The sequence below is a fragment of the Bison bison genome, unplaced genomic scaffold, assembly GCF_000754665.1.
Source record: "Bison bison bison isolate TAMUID 2011002044 unplaced genomic scaffold, Bison_UMD1.0 scf7180017864371, whole genome shotgun sequence".
NCBI lineage: Eukaryota > Metazoa > Chordata > Mammalia > Artiodactyla > Bovidae > Bison > Bison bison.
In genome coordinates this window covers 9911980-9925464 of record NW_011494943.1, presented here as the reverse complement: position 1 = coordinate 9925464, position 13485 = coordinate 9911980, and positions in this window count along the sequence as shown.

Below are 13485 nucleotides of genomic sequence, written 5' to 3'. Positions count from 1 at the left end.
CCAATTTGGCTTCACTGCTCAGGAAGATTGGCATGGGGAAGAGAGGCTCGTGCCAGTGTGGGAGCCAGGATTGGCCCTCCAAGGGGTGTCCCCTGGGAGTCCAGACCTGTCCAGGCCCCTTGCAGAAAGAGAAGCTGTGTTTCTGGGACAGGATCAGGCCCAGGCCTGGAAGGAATCCATGAATTAGAAGATTCTAGGAGCAGGAAGGGGTTGGGCTTGGGACCACCTCACACTCCTCAGCTGCACAGAGAGGATGTCCAGCCAGCCACTCCCCTCCTTGCCCAGCATCAGCTGAGGCAGCGCTGGGGCTGTTTTCTGCTTTAGATTTGGATCAAGGGCAGCACAGGTCCTTCAGGGTCCAGGAGTGTCCATATGCCTCAAGGCTCCTTCTTGCTTTGTAGGTTGCCCTCTCTTCCACCTGCATCTCCTGGCATTTGTGTCTCAATCATTGCATCAGAGTCATCACAGAGCCAAAACTTTTCACCTCAGCCCAGCCCAGAGGTTCCACAGGGCGTTCTGATGCCAGGGTCCTGCTGCAGAGCCCAGTGTTTTTGGTCCCCATGGTTACTGTAACAAGTGACCACAAACGGGGGGCTTAAGACAGCATAAACTGATCTCTCACAGCTTAGGGGCGTCACGTCCAAAATGAAGCTGTTGGCCCTGCAGGTTCCTTCTGAAAGCCCGGAGAGAAAATCTGTGCCAGGCCCCTCTCCTGGTAGCTCCAAGCAGTCTTTGATGTCCCTTGGTTTGTAGACACATCACTCCCATCTCTGCTCTGTCTTCAGGTGGCCGCCTTCTCTGTGTGTGTGTGTTCTCTCCTCTTACTAGGATACCAGTCACTGGATTCAGGGCCCACCCTAGTCCACTGACCTCATCTTCGTTTGATCACATCTGCGAAGACTCTTATTTCCAAATAAGGTCACATTCACAGCTTCTGGGTGGACGCGAATTTGGGGGGAATGCTGCCCAGTCTTGTTGCTCGGGCAGCCCTTCTGTGCTCACTCAACTGGGGACATGTCGCAGAGACAGCCCAGGGTTCAGACCTGGGTGGCTGTGGAGGAAGTCTTGTCTTTCCACCCCCACTTTACGTGGTACAAGTTCGTGACTTCCTTGATGATGGTTTCCTACTCTGACTGACAGCAGAATTGCCTGGGCTCTGGAGCTCTTTGCAGACACAAAATCTGGCTCAGACCTTGGCTTTTGTAGTTGTCAAGCTCTACAGGTGACTGCCACCAGGGAAGTGGGTCAGGGGTCCGGGAAGGGTGATGGCCTGTTGCACACTGGGGTTACCTAAAGACTGGTCTTCAATGCAGCGTCCCAGCTCCTTTCATTGTTGGCTGGATGCAGGCTTAATAAATGGCTTGGGGTCAGCAAGAGGCAGTTGGCTTAAGGAACAGTCATGTTTCTGTCTGCCTGTGTAGAGGTTACTGGCGGAAGGGTGGGGGATGGCATCTCCTTAGCTCTTGCAGCCTGTGGGATTGGAACTGGGGTTAGCACAGTTTGTTATGAGGTTGTGCAATTGAGGTGGAAGGGGTGGGAAGGGGTGACCGGGGCTCCTCCTGGGAGGCCCTGCTCCCTGACCTTTCCAGGAAAGTGGGAATGAGCCAGAAGCCTTTTGGGTCTCAGAGCCCTGTTCCAAAGTGCTGCTGGCCTGGCCCTATCTCATCTAATGGATGAGTCCTTCGCCATCTCCTGCAGGCCTGCATGGCTCCAGGAATCTGGCTGGAAACCAGCATTGGGCTTGTTCTTTGGGCAGTGCCACTGTGAAGGAGCATGGAGTTCCTTAAGCCAGCTGAGTGACTTGGCAGACCTGGGCTGCTCCGGCTGGTTTCTGGAGTCACAGGTAAATCCAGGAGCTCCCTGGACCCAGAGGGTAAAATCTCCACCAGTCCCCACCCACCCTGGCCCGGGTAGTGGTGCCCAGGGCCACTGTCTTCCAGAAGAGCGCCTCCAGTCCATCTTTCTCAGAACACTCCCATCTCCAGTCACTGCTATCTGCAGACCCTCCAATGGTCTCTAGCACCAAGTGGGGCAGGGCCTGCAGCCAAGACCACATGCTGGTTGCCAGGGCAAATGGGCTGGCCTGGGGCACACGCCGATGGGTTCCAGGTAGTGGGCTCTCCGGGAAATACACAGCAGGCACTCAGAAAGGGCAGTGCCCTCTCCAGACACGTGCTGGGGGAAAGCAAGGCAGAACTTCCTGTGAGCAGAGTGAGACCTTGAGTGCAGTGGGGGTGTGGGTGGGTGCTCTTTAAAGACACTGTTGGCAAGTCCGTTTGCAAAGTGTACAATCAGCTGTGTTTTATAATCCCAGTTTGCCTATCGGGCTTGCTCGTGTTTCAACAAGCAGTTACAGAGTGACCCGCTCCACCCCAGGGGATGGCAGGGAGATGCAAGGCATTTTCCCTGCCCTCGGGAGGGAATGCCAGGACTCCGGCTCCAGGCAGGGTGGAAGTGGGTGTAAGACTGTGTGGATCAAGGGGGACTGAAGCCCTGTAGACCCCCCCTACCCCAACCGACTGCCAGGGGATGGTTTAAAGTAAACCCGACTCCATGTGCTTCGGGCAAATAATGAACAGAGTAACTGGGTCACAAGATGAAAAGCATTTGGGGTTCTGAAGAGAGATTCCAAGTTCTGATGGGAGGAGGAGGAGGGTACCGGGGCAGGGGTGGGGCACTTGAGTTCCTGGTCCCGGACAGTGTCCTTGGACGGATGTATTCTCCAGGGGGTTGACTAGAACCTGGGTTGGGAAGTGGGAAGAGATGTGTGCAGGGCTTAGAGGCTGTGCTGTGGGTGTGGCACGTGGCTGGGAGGGCGCTCTCCTACCATACATATTCTTCCCTCTCTGATCTGAGGGCATGGTGCCAGCTTGCAGCTTGGGGACTGCCGTGTCCTCTGCAATCAGTGGTCTTGGATGCTAGTCCTTGAGCTGCAGATGGGCTGGGATCCCACTCTTTGCCATCTCTGTTGAGTTGCCATATGTGTGGGTGTAGATGAGTCCCAGGCTTGGATGGGGGCATGCAGCCCTCCTCATCCTGATGCAGAGCCAGTGATCAATGCCCAAGGGGCTGTGGGAGCAGATGAAGCTCTTGGCTCCCAAAGCAGCTAAGAGATACGCTTGAAGGACCCCGGGCAGTCTAGACGATAGGCAAAAAAAAAAAGGCAGAAAAAATAAAAAGTGTGTATATTAACTGAACCACTTTGCTATACACCCGAAACCATCACAGCATTGTTAATCAACCGTACACCAATGTAAAATAAAAAGTTTAAAAAATAAAAAACAAGTACTAAGGATGTAATGTACAACGTGATGCCTGTAGTTAAGACGGCTGGCTGATAGATAAGAAAGTTGTTATGAGGGCAAATCCTAAGAGTTCTCATCACAGGAAAAAAAAATTGGTTTTCTTTTATTGTGTATTTATATGAGATGATGGGTGTTAATTTCATGAAATATGTAAGTCAAATGATTATGAATGCTGTACACCTTAAATTTATACAGTGCTATATGTCAGTTATATCTCAATAAAGCAAAAAAAATACACGAAAGGAGATAAAGAGAAGGCAGACCGGGGGTAGGAGTGTAAATGCCACTGATTCTTCTCCCCTGTCCTGGACATGCCTCCACCCTGCGTATATGCACACACACACCCGGAGCCAAGATCAAATGGTCTTGTGGCTAGGACGGGCTTTCTGAAAAGAGAAGGGCAGACTTAGGAAGCCAAGGTTGGAAGCATAAAGAACCCTAAAGTGGAGGATGGAGCTAGGGGAACATGGACTAGGCATGCTGCTGCTAAGTCGCTTCAGTCGTGTCCGACTCTGGCGACCCCATGGATGGCCTCCCACCAGGCTCCCCCATCCCTGGGATTCTCCAGGCAAGAACACGAGTGGGTTGCCATTTCCTTCTCCAGTGCATGAAAGTGAAAAGTGAAAGTGAAGTCGCTCAGTCGTGTCCAACTCTTAGCAACCTCATGGACTGCAGCCTACCAGGCTCCTCCGTCCATGGGATCTTCAGGCAAGCATACTGGAGTGGGGTGTCATTGCCTTCTCCGTGGACTAGGCATGGTTAAGTGCCATTTCATGGTGTCAAAGTAAACAGACAGGCTACTTGGGAAAGGTGAGAGTCTGGGTATATAGCAGGCTCTTGGGCAGCAGGGCCCAAGAGGACGAATGAGACTAGACGTCTGGTTTATCACGTGGAGTTTGCATTCCATCTCGAAGGACCCGAGGAGAGGCGTTGATGTTGTGCACCTGTGGCGACAGTGGGCATCGCTCAGGGAGTTTGCCAAAAGGCAGATGTCTGAATTAGCGTCCCATACTGGGGCTTTCCAGGTGGCTCAGTGGTAAAGAATCCGCCTGCCGATGCTGGAGACACGGGTTCCATCCCTGGGTCAGGTAGATCCCTTAGAGAAGGAAATGGCAACTCACTCCAGTATTCTTGCCTGGAAAGTTCCATAGACAGAGGACCCCGGCAGGCTACAGTCCATTGTAAAAGAATCAGACACGACTGAGTGCACACACAGACACACATGGGACCCTGGGGACCCGGGGCTTGGGCATTGGTATCTCACAGGGGATTCTGATGCCCGCCAAAGTTTGCACAGAGCATTCGTTTCCAAAGTGGGAACCAAGGCAACTTGGATTTGAGAAGAGAACCTCACAGATACTTGGTGTGCGGACTGACAGCGGCACTTGTGCCTAGTTTTAAAACGAGCGGGTAGATTTTGAGAGTGATTGGCTAGGTTTCTGTCTGGCTGCTACAGGGTCCGTAGACCATGAGACCACAGGGTGTCAGGGTACAGGAGGGGCATGCCAGATGCCCTGGGATGCTGGGAGGAAAGGCAGTTAAGGGAAGTGAGGCTGGGGAGGACTTCCAGCTTGAGAGATGGTCAGGGGCACCAGCATCTCAGAAAGGGCAGGAATGAAGCTGGCTTCCCCCAGCCTGGGGCCCACAGTCCCGGGCCCCCGAGGCCTGGTCTGGCTGGAATCCTGGAGCCTTCGGTGCCACCATCACTGCATGGATGTGCAGCTCCAGTGGAAAAGTGATAGAGACCCAGGGGAATACCATTTTGTAGCTGATAAAGTTGGGGTCAGCTGTGTGCAGTTAGCCTCCTGGGTTAAGCTTCTGGAGACCCCAGCAGGGTGGACTGGGTAAGGGTTTGCTGTAAAAATCAAATTGAGGGGCTTCCCTGGTGGTCCAGTAGTTAAGACTCCTAGTTTCCATTGCATGGGTTTGAACCCTGGTTGGGGAACTAAGATCCTACATGGCCTGCAGATCAGCCATAACAAATTTTAAAATATAATAAAAATTTTTTAAAAGTTTAAAATCAAATTGAGATGTTACCTCTAAAGAAGGGTCCTAACCTGGGGGGCAGGGAGCTTCCCAGATGCTGCAGTGTGGTAAAGAATCCGCCTGCAATGCAGGAAGCACACGAGACTTGGATTTGATCCCTAGGTCGGGAAGATTCCCTGGAGGAGGAAATGGCAACCCGCTCCAGTATTCTTGTCTGGAAAATCCCATGGACGGAGGAGCTTGGCAGGCTACAATCCATGGGTCGCAGAGTCGGACATGACTGATCCTTTGCATCCTTTGAACCCGGGGGATGTGGATGTGTGTCCAGAGATGGGCCGGCAGGACAGCCTTGAGCCCTGAAGCAGTCAGCTCAGCTGAGTGTGTGCGTGCCCGTTTTTGTGGCTTCCACCAGATTCTCAAAGGGGTATGTGACCTCTAAAAGGTTGGCCACTGCCTTAGAAGGCGTTCTTATGGCCTGTGGGGGGATTAGGGGCTCTGGAACCAAAGGGTGGGCAGCCTTGAGCCCCAGCAGTGAGGACCAGGGTGAGGGTCTTTGCTGTCCTCCTGAGAGCTGTTAGACATGGCAGGAGAGCCGGGCTAAGGGGCTTCTAGTCACCCAAGTGAGCAGAGCAGGTACTTGATGGGGGAGGAACTCAGGAAGGAGGGAGGGTGACAGGCGGGAGGGGCGGGGCGGGGTGCGTAGGGGGCCGCCTCTGGGGTCTGGCCTCAGGGCTGGGGCCAGGCAGCCCTTAATGCGGTCAGGTGGTCAGCAGGGGTGCATTCCCTGCCGAGTTCTGCTGGGAAAGAGAGACAGAGGGGTCTCCAGCTGTAGCTCCAGCAGATCATGGGAATGAGTGAGGGGCTTGGAGGGAAGAGGCAGAGAAGGGGGTTGGGGCACGTGGGTTCGGAGCAGCGTGGTCAGGATGGCCGCTCTGCAGCCCACGCCTCGGTCCAGGGGTGAGACTTGGGCAGGTGCCCTGTGCCTCGGTTTCTCCATTTCTGAAGAAGCGATGATCCCTTCCTACCTCCTAGGGCAGAGGTGCAGTGCCTGGGACGGTGCCCATGGCGGCTGTCGGGGTTGGGGGGGTATTAGCTCTTTTTGTGCTCGATGTTGTGCTGGGTGTGTAATCCTCCCCCCACCCCGAGAGCGGGCCGTGGCTCTCACACAGGTGTGGGGGGTGCAGAGACGCACAAGCTGGGCTCTGGTGCCTCCGGGAGGGCAGCCAGGAAACTGGGAGGGAAACGGCGATAGGTTTGTGACGGAAAAGTGACTGACGACGTAACAGCAGCTGTCACCATCGGCGCTAAGGGCTCGGAACCGTGTTCACACAGTCTTCCTGTTAATTCACCTAATTTATAATTATCCCTATTTTACAGATGATCAGATTGAGGCACCAGCTGATTCTTTTGCTCGGGTCACATGACTATCAAATAGCAGAGTAAGAAGACAGGGTTTTAAAATGAGACGAGGCGTACGGGGGAAGCTGAAGGCGACCATTTCGGTCCACCTTGGCTTGGAGGGGGTGGTCTCTGTGGAGCATGAAGGATGGAGGACCATGAAGGAGAACTCTTGAGAGCTGACCTTGTTCGGGAGATTTCCCCATCAACTGGAGATGAGCTAAATTAAATTAAGCTCTATCCTGACAGCAGAATATTAAGCAGTCATTTTAAACAGTATTATAGATTCATGATTATGACCTAGAAAAATGTTCAGAGTGCATTAAATTTAAAAGCCCAGTTACATCTGTATGCTTTCGCGTTTCAAACCCTGTCTAATATAATTTTTAAATGCACAGTGCATAACTGTACACTGTTAACAAAGTTATCAAGCAAATACTCAGGTTAAGAAAAACAAGACCCTGCCACCCTAAAAACTCTCTTAATTCTTCCTGGTCCCTAAGGAAAAGGGGACCTCCTTTTCCTTAGATAACCACTGTCCTGGGTTTTATGGTGAAAATTCCCTGGCTTTTTTAATGTAGTTTACTGATTCTGTATTTATCTCTAGTCTATTGTTTTTTTTTTAATTATGCTTATACATGTAGAGAAAAGTCTAGAAGGATGTCTGTCAAAATTCTAGGCAGTGGGTGAGATCAAGGGTAATTTTTATTTCGTTTTGCTTATCTGTATTTTCTAAATTTTCTGTGATTAACATGTGTTCGTCGTATAGTTATTTTAAAGTGAAAAGGCAACAAGGAGACTGGGGTAGGGGTGTCTTCAGGATGGGAGAGGCGGAAGAGAAGGCTACTGAGCGAGGCCGTGAGAGCCCTGAACCTAGAGGGTGGGGCTCACGTCCAGGGCTGCCTCCCTTTTGCCTTATTCCTCCGAGAAGCAGATTCGGGAAGGGTTTATTGCTTCATGAAAAGAACTGTTAACCGTTTTTCTGCCTCAGAGACGTATGCTTTTTATCTGCTTTGTTGAGGTATGATTCTACTGTTCACCCATTTAAAGCGGGCAGTTCAGGGAGGGACTTCCCTGGCGTTCCCGTGGTTAAGACTCTGCATTTGCACTGTAGGGCGGCACAGGGGTTTGATCCCTGGTCAGGGGAACTAAGATCCTGGTATGCCGTGCAACATGACCAAAATAAATTTCAGTTCTCCTTTATAAGTTATTAATTAATTTATAAATTAAATAAAGTGCAATTCAGTGGTTTTTTTAGTGCAGTCACAGAGCTGTGCAGCTTCACCACTATCTGATTTTACAGCATCCCAAGGACCCCTGTGCTGGGTTCAGTCTGATATTTCCGATGAGACTCAGGTAGTATGTTTCCACCTGGTGCTGCAGCAGCAAAGCCGTGCCCTGCAACAGGACGCATAGAATGTAGCCTTTCAGGGCTTGGCAAACAGTACCCCCACTACCCCCCCGCCACCCACCTCTGATCCCCTATTACGGTAAATACGGTTTTACTGGAATGCACCCACACCCATTCCTAATACAAAGTCTGCAGCTGCTTACCGGCTGGAAAAATGGCAGCCTTGAGTGGTTGCAACAGAGCTACGTGAATTACCATCTTGCCCTTTATGAAAACTTTCCCTCACCCCTGGGTGTGAAATTCCTGGGGCCGACTCACCTCTCACCTGGTGGCCTGCTCCTTGCTTTCCAGAAAGATTGATGCCTTGGGGTATCATTCTCTGAACTGACCTTAAAGATGCAGTGAATCTTGAACCTGTGAGCCCAAGAGAGGGAGAGATGAGTTTCAAGGCTGTAACCCTCCTGCTGTGAGACATTCTAGGGTGGAGAGTTCCCGGGGACAGAGCCTGGATTGGGATGAGTCTTCACTTGGCCCTTTCTCATCTGTGGTCTGGAGGTCTTGGTTGGGCTTCCTGGAGACCCTGTAGGGTCAGGTCATCTTCACGACTTGGCTCAGCACTCAGGCTCTGCATCAGGCTTTGCTTTGACTGACTGATGACAGTCAAAGGCTCTAGTTAGGAAGGACTTCAACAGCTGATTCTTAACCAAGGACAGGATGGGGAAGTGGACTGACATTTTAGAGGAAAAAAGATGAAGTACAAAATATCAGAGGAAAAGCCTGGGTCTTTGGAGCCTACTAGAGCTGGTTCTGAGCCCTGACTCTGTGCCTCTATGAGCCTCAGTTTCTTCTGTAAAAGCAGAATTAAATGTCTCGGGGACTTCCCTGGTGCTCCAGTGGCTAAGACTGTGTGCTCCCAATGCAGGGGGCCCGGGTTCAGTCCCTGGTCAGGGAACTAGATCCCACATGCTGCAACTGAATTCACATGTTGAGACTAAGACCTAGCGCAGCCAGATAAATTTAAAAAATATTTTTTGAAAAAAGAAACTCCTCAGGGCTGGGCCACAGCAGATGGTGAGTGAATTTCTGATGAATGAGTAAAGTGTGCGAAAGCATGGGAGGGACTCAATAAATGTCAACCCCGCCCACTCCATCTAGATTTCTGAGATCCTGGATAATGCTTCTGTGAAACCTTGTGGGCCTCTGTCCCCAGAGCTCCTCAAGAAGAAAGTCATGTGCATAAAAAAAGAAATAAACCTCCTCTGACATTCCTGGCCCCCTCTGGTTTTTTTTTTTTTTTTGGCTCTTCCTTGTTGTTCAGTCACTCAGTCGTGTCTGACTCTTTGCGACCCCATGGACTGCAGCACACCAGGCTTCCCTGTCCTTCACCATCTCCCAGACCTTGCTCAAACCCATGTCTATTGAATTGGTGATGCCATCCAACCATCTCATCCTCTGTCGTCCCCTTCTCCTCCTGTCTTCAACCTTTCCCAGCATCAGGGCCTTTCCTAATGAGTCGGCTCTTTGCATCAGGTGGCCAAAGTATTGGAGCTTCAGCATCAGTCCTTCCAATGAATATTCAGGGTTGATTTCCTTTAGGATTGACTGTTCTTACATGGAGAAGGAAATGGCAACCCACTCCAGTGTTCTTGCCTGGAGAATCCCAGGGACGGTACAACGTGGGAAACTCAGCCTGGTTTTTCTCTTCGGCTCAGCTCACTTCTGCTGCCCTTCCTTTGATCCAGATCAAGAATTCAGGGCCCCTGGATGGGTTTTTAGTGCAGGCACGTGATATGAGGGTAGTTGAGAATTCACTGTGCAGAGTTGGTTGACACGCCCCAGACCACTGTGACCTCACATGGGGTCACGTGACACATGAGGTAGTGAAGAACAAGGACCGGGAGGGGAGGATGCCAGGGATGCATTAGACACGGAGATGCGTAGGAGTGATCCTACAGGGCCCCAAGTCTAGAGCGTTTGCACACACACAATGAAGTGAGTGCCCCAGGCGCTGGAGTCCAGGAGGCTGTCAGCAGCGCTCCAGGGACTTCCTTGGTGGCCACTGGACCACCAGGGAACATGGAGTCAGTCTCCCAGGGCAGGGACCAGGGTTCAGTCCTTGGTCAGGGAACTAGATCCCCGCATATCACAACCAAGAGTTTGAATGCTGCAACTGAGACCCAGCGCAGCCAAATAAATAAATGTAAATAAATATTAGACAGTGTTCCATGTATCTAGGAGAAAAGACTGGGGGTCACTCATGGACTTCAGGTCTGTGTGGATTTTTCCACTCCCAGGGAAGCGTCCCTTTTCAGAAGGACTGTTGACCCTGTGACAGGACGGCTTTGAGGGCAAACACAGTTCTCTCCTGGGGACTTTTCTCCGCAGCCCCTCCAGCATTTACCCTTTAACCCTCAGAAGCCCCTGCGAGAAATGGCCCCGCTAGGCTCTGCCCAGACAGAAACCAGGTATCTCGGGAAGAGAGGCATTGGAGCGGAGAATTGATGAGCACGGCTGATTCTCTGTTGTGATGAGCACGGTCTCTGATTCTCTGTTGTGACGTCTTGGCCTCTCAGGCCCATTGGCTCCAGGAGGGGGCTTCCCTGGTGGCTCAGATGGTAGAGAATCTGCCTGCAATGCAGGAGACCTGGGTTTGATCCCTGAGTTGGAAAGATCTGGAGAAGGAAATGGGCTCCGCGCTCCAGTATTGTTGCCTGGAGAATCCCATGGACAGAGGAGCCTGGCGGACTACAGTCCATGGGGCCGCAAAGAATCAGACACGCCTGGGGGACTGACACTAGGGAACAAAGGAACACATTTAAGGAGGTGTTTATTTCTTATGCGCCAATTCTGGAAAGCAGGGAAAAACGACCGGCAAATAGTCTCCAATCAGAAGTCCCTTTTTTGGTGCAAAAGGACTTTGTCTCTTCCTGTTGACAAGGACTCAGGAGGAAGGTGGTAGGTCAGGCAGGTGTCCTCCCTGTCTGGATGGGGAACAGTCGATGACTCACCCAAGGTCTCGTGGTCGACTCGGTGCCAGGACTCTAATGAGCCAGAACCTGGCTCAAGTCTCTGGAAACAGGTTGGACGTCACAGCTACGGCCTTTCCATTGCTCTGTTCCATGTGGCCAAGAAGCGTGTTGTCCTTGGAAGGGCTGACTCTAGGTGGGTGTGTTTTATCTTAACCTGAGCAGTTTAGAAGTTTGAAGGACATTTTGACAGCGCCGGTCTACAACTTTAAGTCTCCCCTTGAATGTAAATTGGTTCAATCTCTATGGACAACACTGTCGAGGTTCCTTAAAAACCTAAAAGTGGAGTTGCCATATGATCCAGCAATCTCATTCCTGGGCTTGTATCTGGAGAAAGCTGGTTTGTAAAGATACATGCACCCCAGTGTTCAGAGCAGCACTGTTTGCAATAGTCAGGACATGAAAGCAACCTAAATGTCCAACAGATGAATGGATAAAGATGTGGTTTGTTTATACAATGGGGTACTACTCAGCCATAAAAAAAGAATGAAATAATGCCATTTGCAGGAACACGGATAGCCCTAGAGATTATCATACTAAGTGAAGTAAGTCAAAAAGAGACAAATATCATAGGATGTCATTTATATGTGAAGTCTAAAATATCATACAAATGAACTTATTTACAAAGCAGAAACAGACTCACAGACGTAGAATGCAAACATGGATGCCAAAGGGGAAAGTGGGTGGACGGATAGGTTATATAAACCACTATATATAAAGCAAAGTCCTATTGTAGAGCACAGGGATATATTCAACATTCTGTAGTAAATCATAATGGAAAAGAATATAAAAAAGAATATATGTATGATCACTTTTCTGTATACCAGAAACTAGCACAATATTGTAAGTCAACTATACTTTAAGAAAAAGAAAGGGAGAAAAGAAGTCTCCCCTTTGGGCAAGCAACTCTAAATCTAGAAATTTTTCTGCAGAAAATAATAAAGGATGTGTGCTAGCATCTCATCACAAGGGTGCTCACCTCCATCTTGTTTATCTCAGTGTTAGATACATCATAGCCGCAGATGCTCTGCAGGACCAAAGGTTGCAGATTTTTTTTTTTTGGCCAAGCTGAGCGGCATGTGGGATCTTAGTTCCCTACCAGGGATAGAACTTGCGCCCCCTGCAATAGAAGCATGGAGTCTTAAACTCTGGAGTCCTCCTCAAGGACTTCTTACTGAATTGTAAAATGTTCAGATAAAGGAGGAGGAATTAGACTTGCTTCTGAAATATGGTTTTCTAATTTTTCTGTGTTGAACTTGAATGACATGTGTTGTTTTTAAAAGAGTTTGCTGAAGGATGGGTCTGATTGTGGGCAACAGTGGGATGGGGCCCAGACTTTTAAAGCTGGTTTGGTCCACTTTCAGTGATGGGCCCCATGAAGAAGGGCCCACTGAGCAGAGCAGGATCATCCAGAGGGTGGGAACCATGTTCTCGGAATCACTAAGCTGGAGAGCCTGGGCTTGGGAGAAATGCCTTCAATGCAGGATCATCTGGAAGAGGATGCCAGTGGTGGCTGTGCTGGGACATTCTGGAATGCCATCAAAGGCCCCACAGGCTGTAGGTTTTAGTCGTATTATCTGCCCTCCCCCCTGACCCCACTCCAAACTTGTCCCATGCTAAAGGTGAGTATCCATGACCTTGCTGAGAAGAGGCTAAGAGACTGGGCGCTGAGTATGCTCTGGGGAAGGAGAAATAGACATAAGATTTTTGTATCTAGGGGGCCTGGAAGAGGGACCCAGAAAGTGGGTGGGGTGGGTTGTGGTTGAGGGGTTCAGAGGCAGAAATCCTCCCACCACGTGCCAGGTCAGGGACCAGATGACCTCTCCAGAGCCCTTCCAGCCCCACACAAAAGAGTTTCGTCCTTGGATCTGCTCTGCCTCCAAGATTCCAAGTTCCTGCTATTGACTTTGTCAAGAAACCAAACCCTGAGATCGGTTGCCATAACATCTCGGGACCAATATCACGTCCTCCAAACTAAATTTCTCAATTGTCATATTTGTGGTGAGTGCCCTTAGTCCTAGCCGTGAGGTCAGGCTTGTATGATTTCTTAATTTGGGTGCTCAGTGGGGGCCCCAGGCCAGCATTCCATCCTCCCACCTCCAGTCAGCTCGGCTCAGCAGTGGATCCTGGAGGGGCAAACGCCCCCAACCTGAGTGGGACCAGACACCCTCCCTGTGGGAGGAGGGGTGGCCAGCGTTGTCAGGGAGCCCTGACCTTGAGGTGCCACAGCTCAGAAGAGAGACGCCCTGACGAGGACCACTGTGACCATGCTGTCAAGCTGGAACAGGAAGGGTTTTCTCCCTGCCAGGCCGTCTTTAAACATCGAAAGCACGCAAGCGCGCTCTCAACAGGCATCTTCATGGTGCCGCTCTGCCATCCCTCTGCCCGTTGCCATCCCTCTGCTCGTTACCGGGCACTT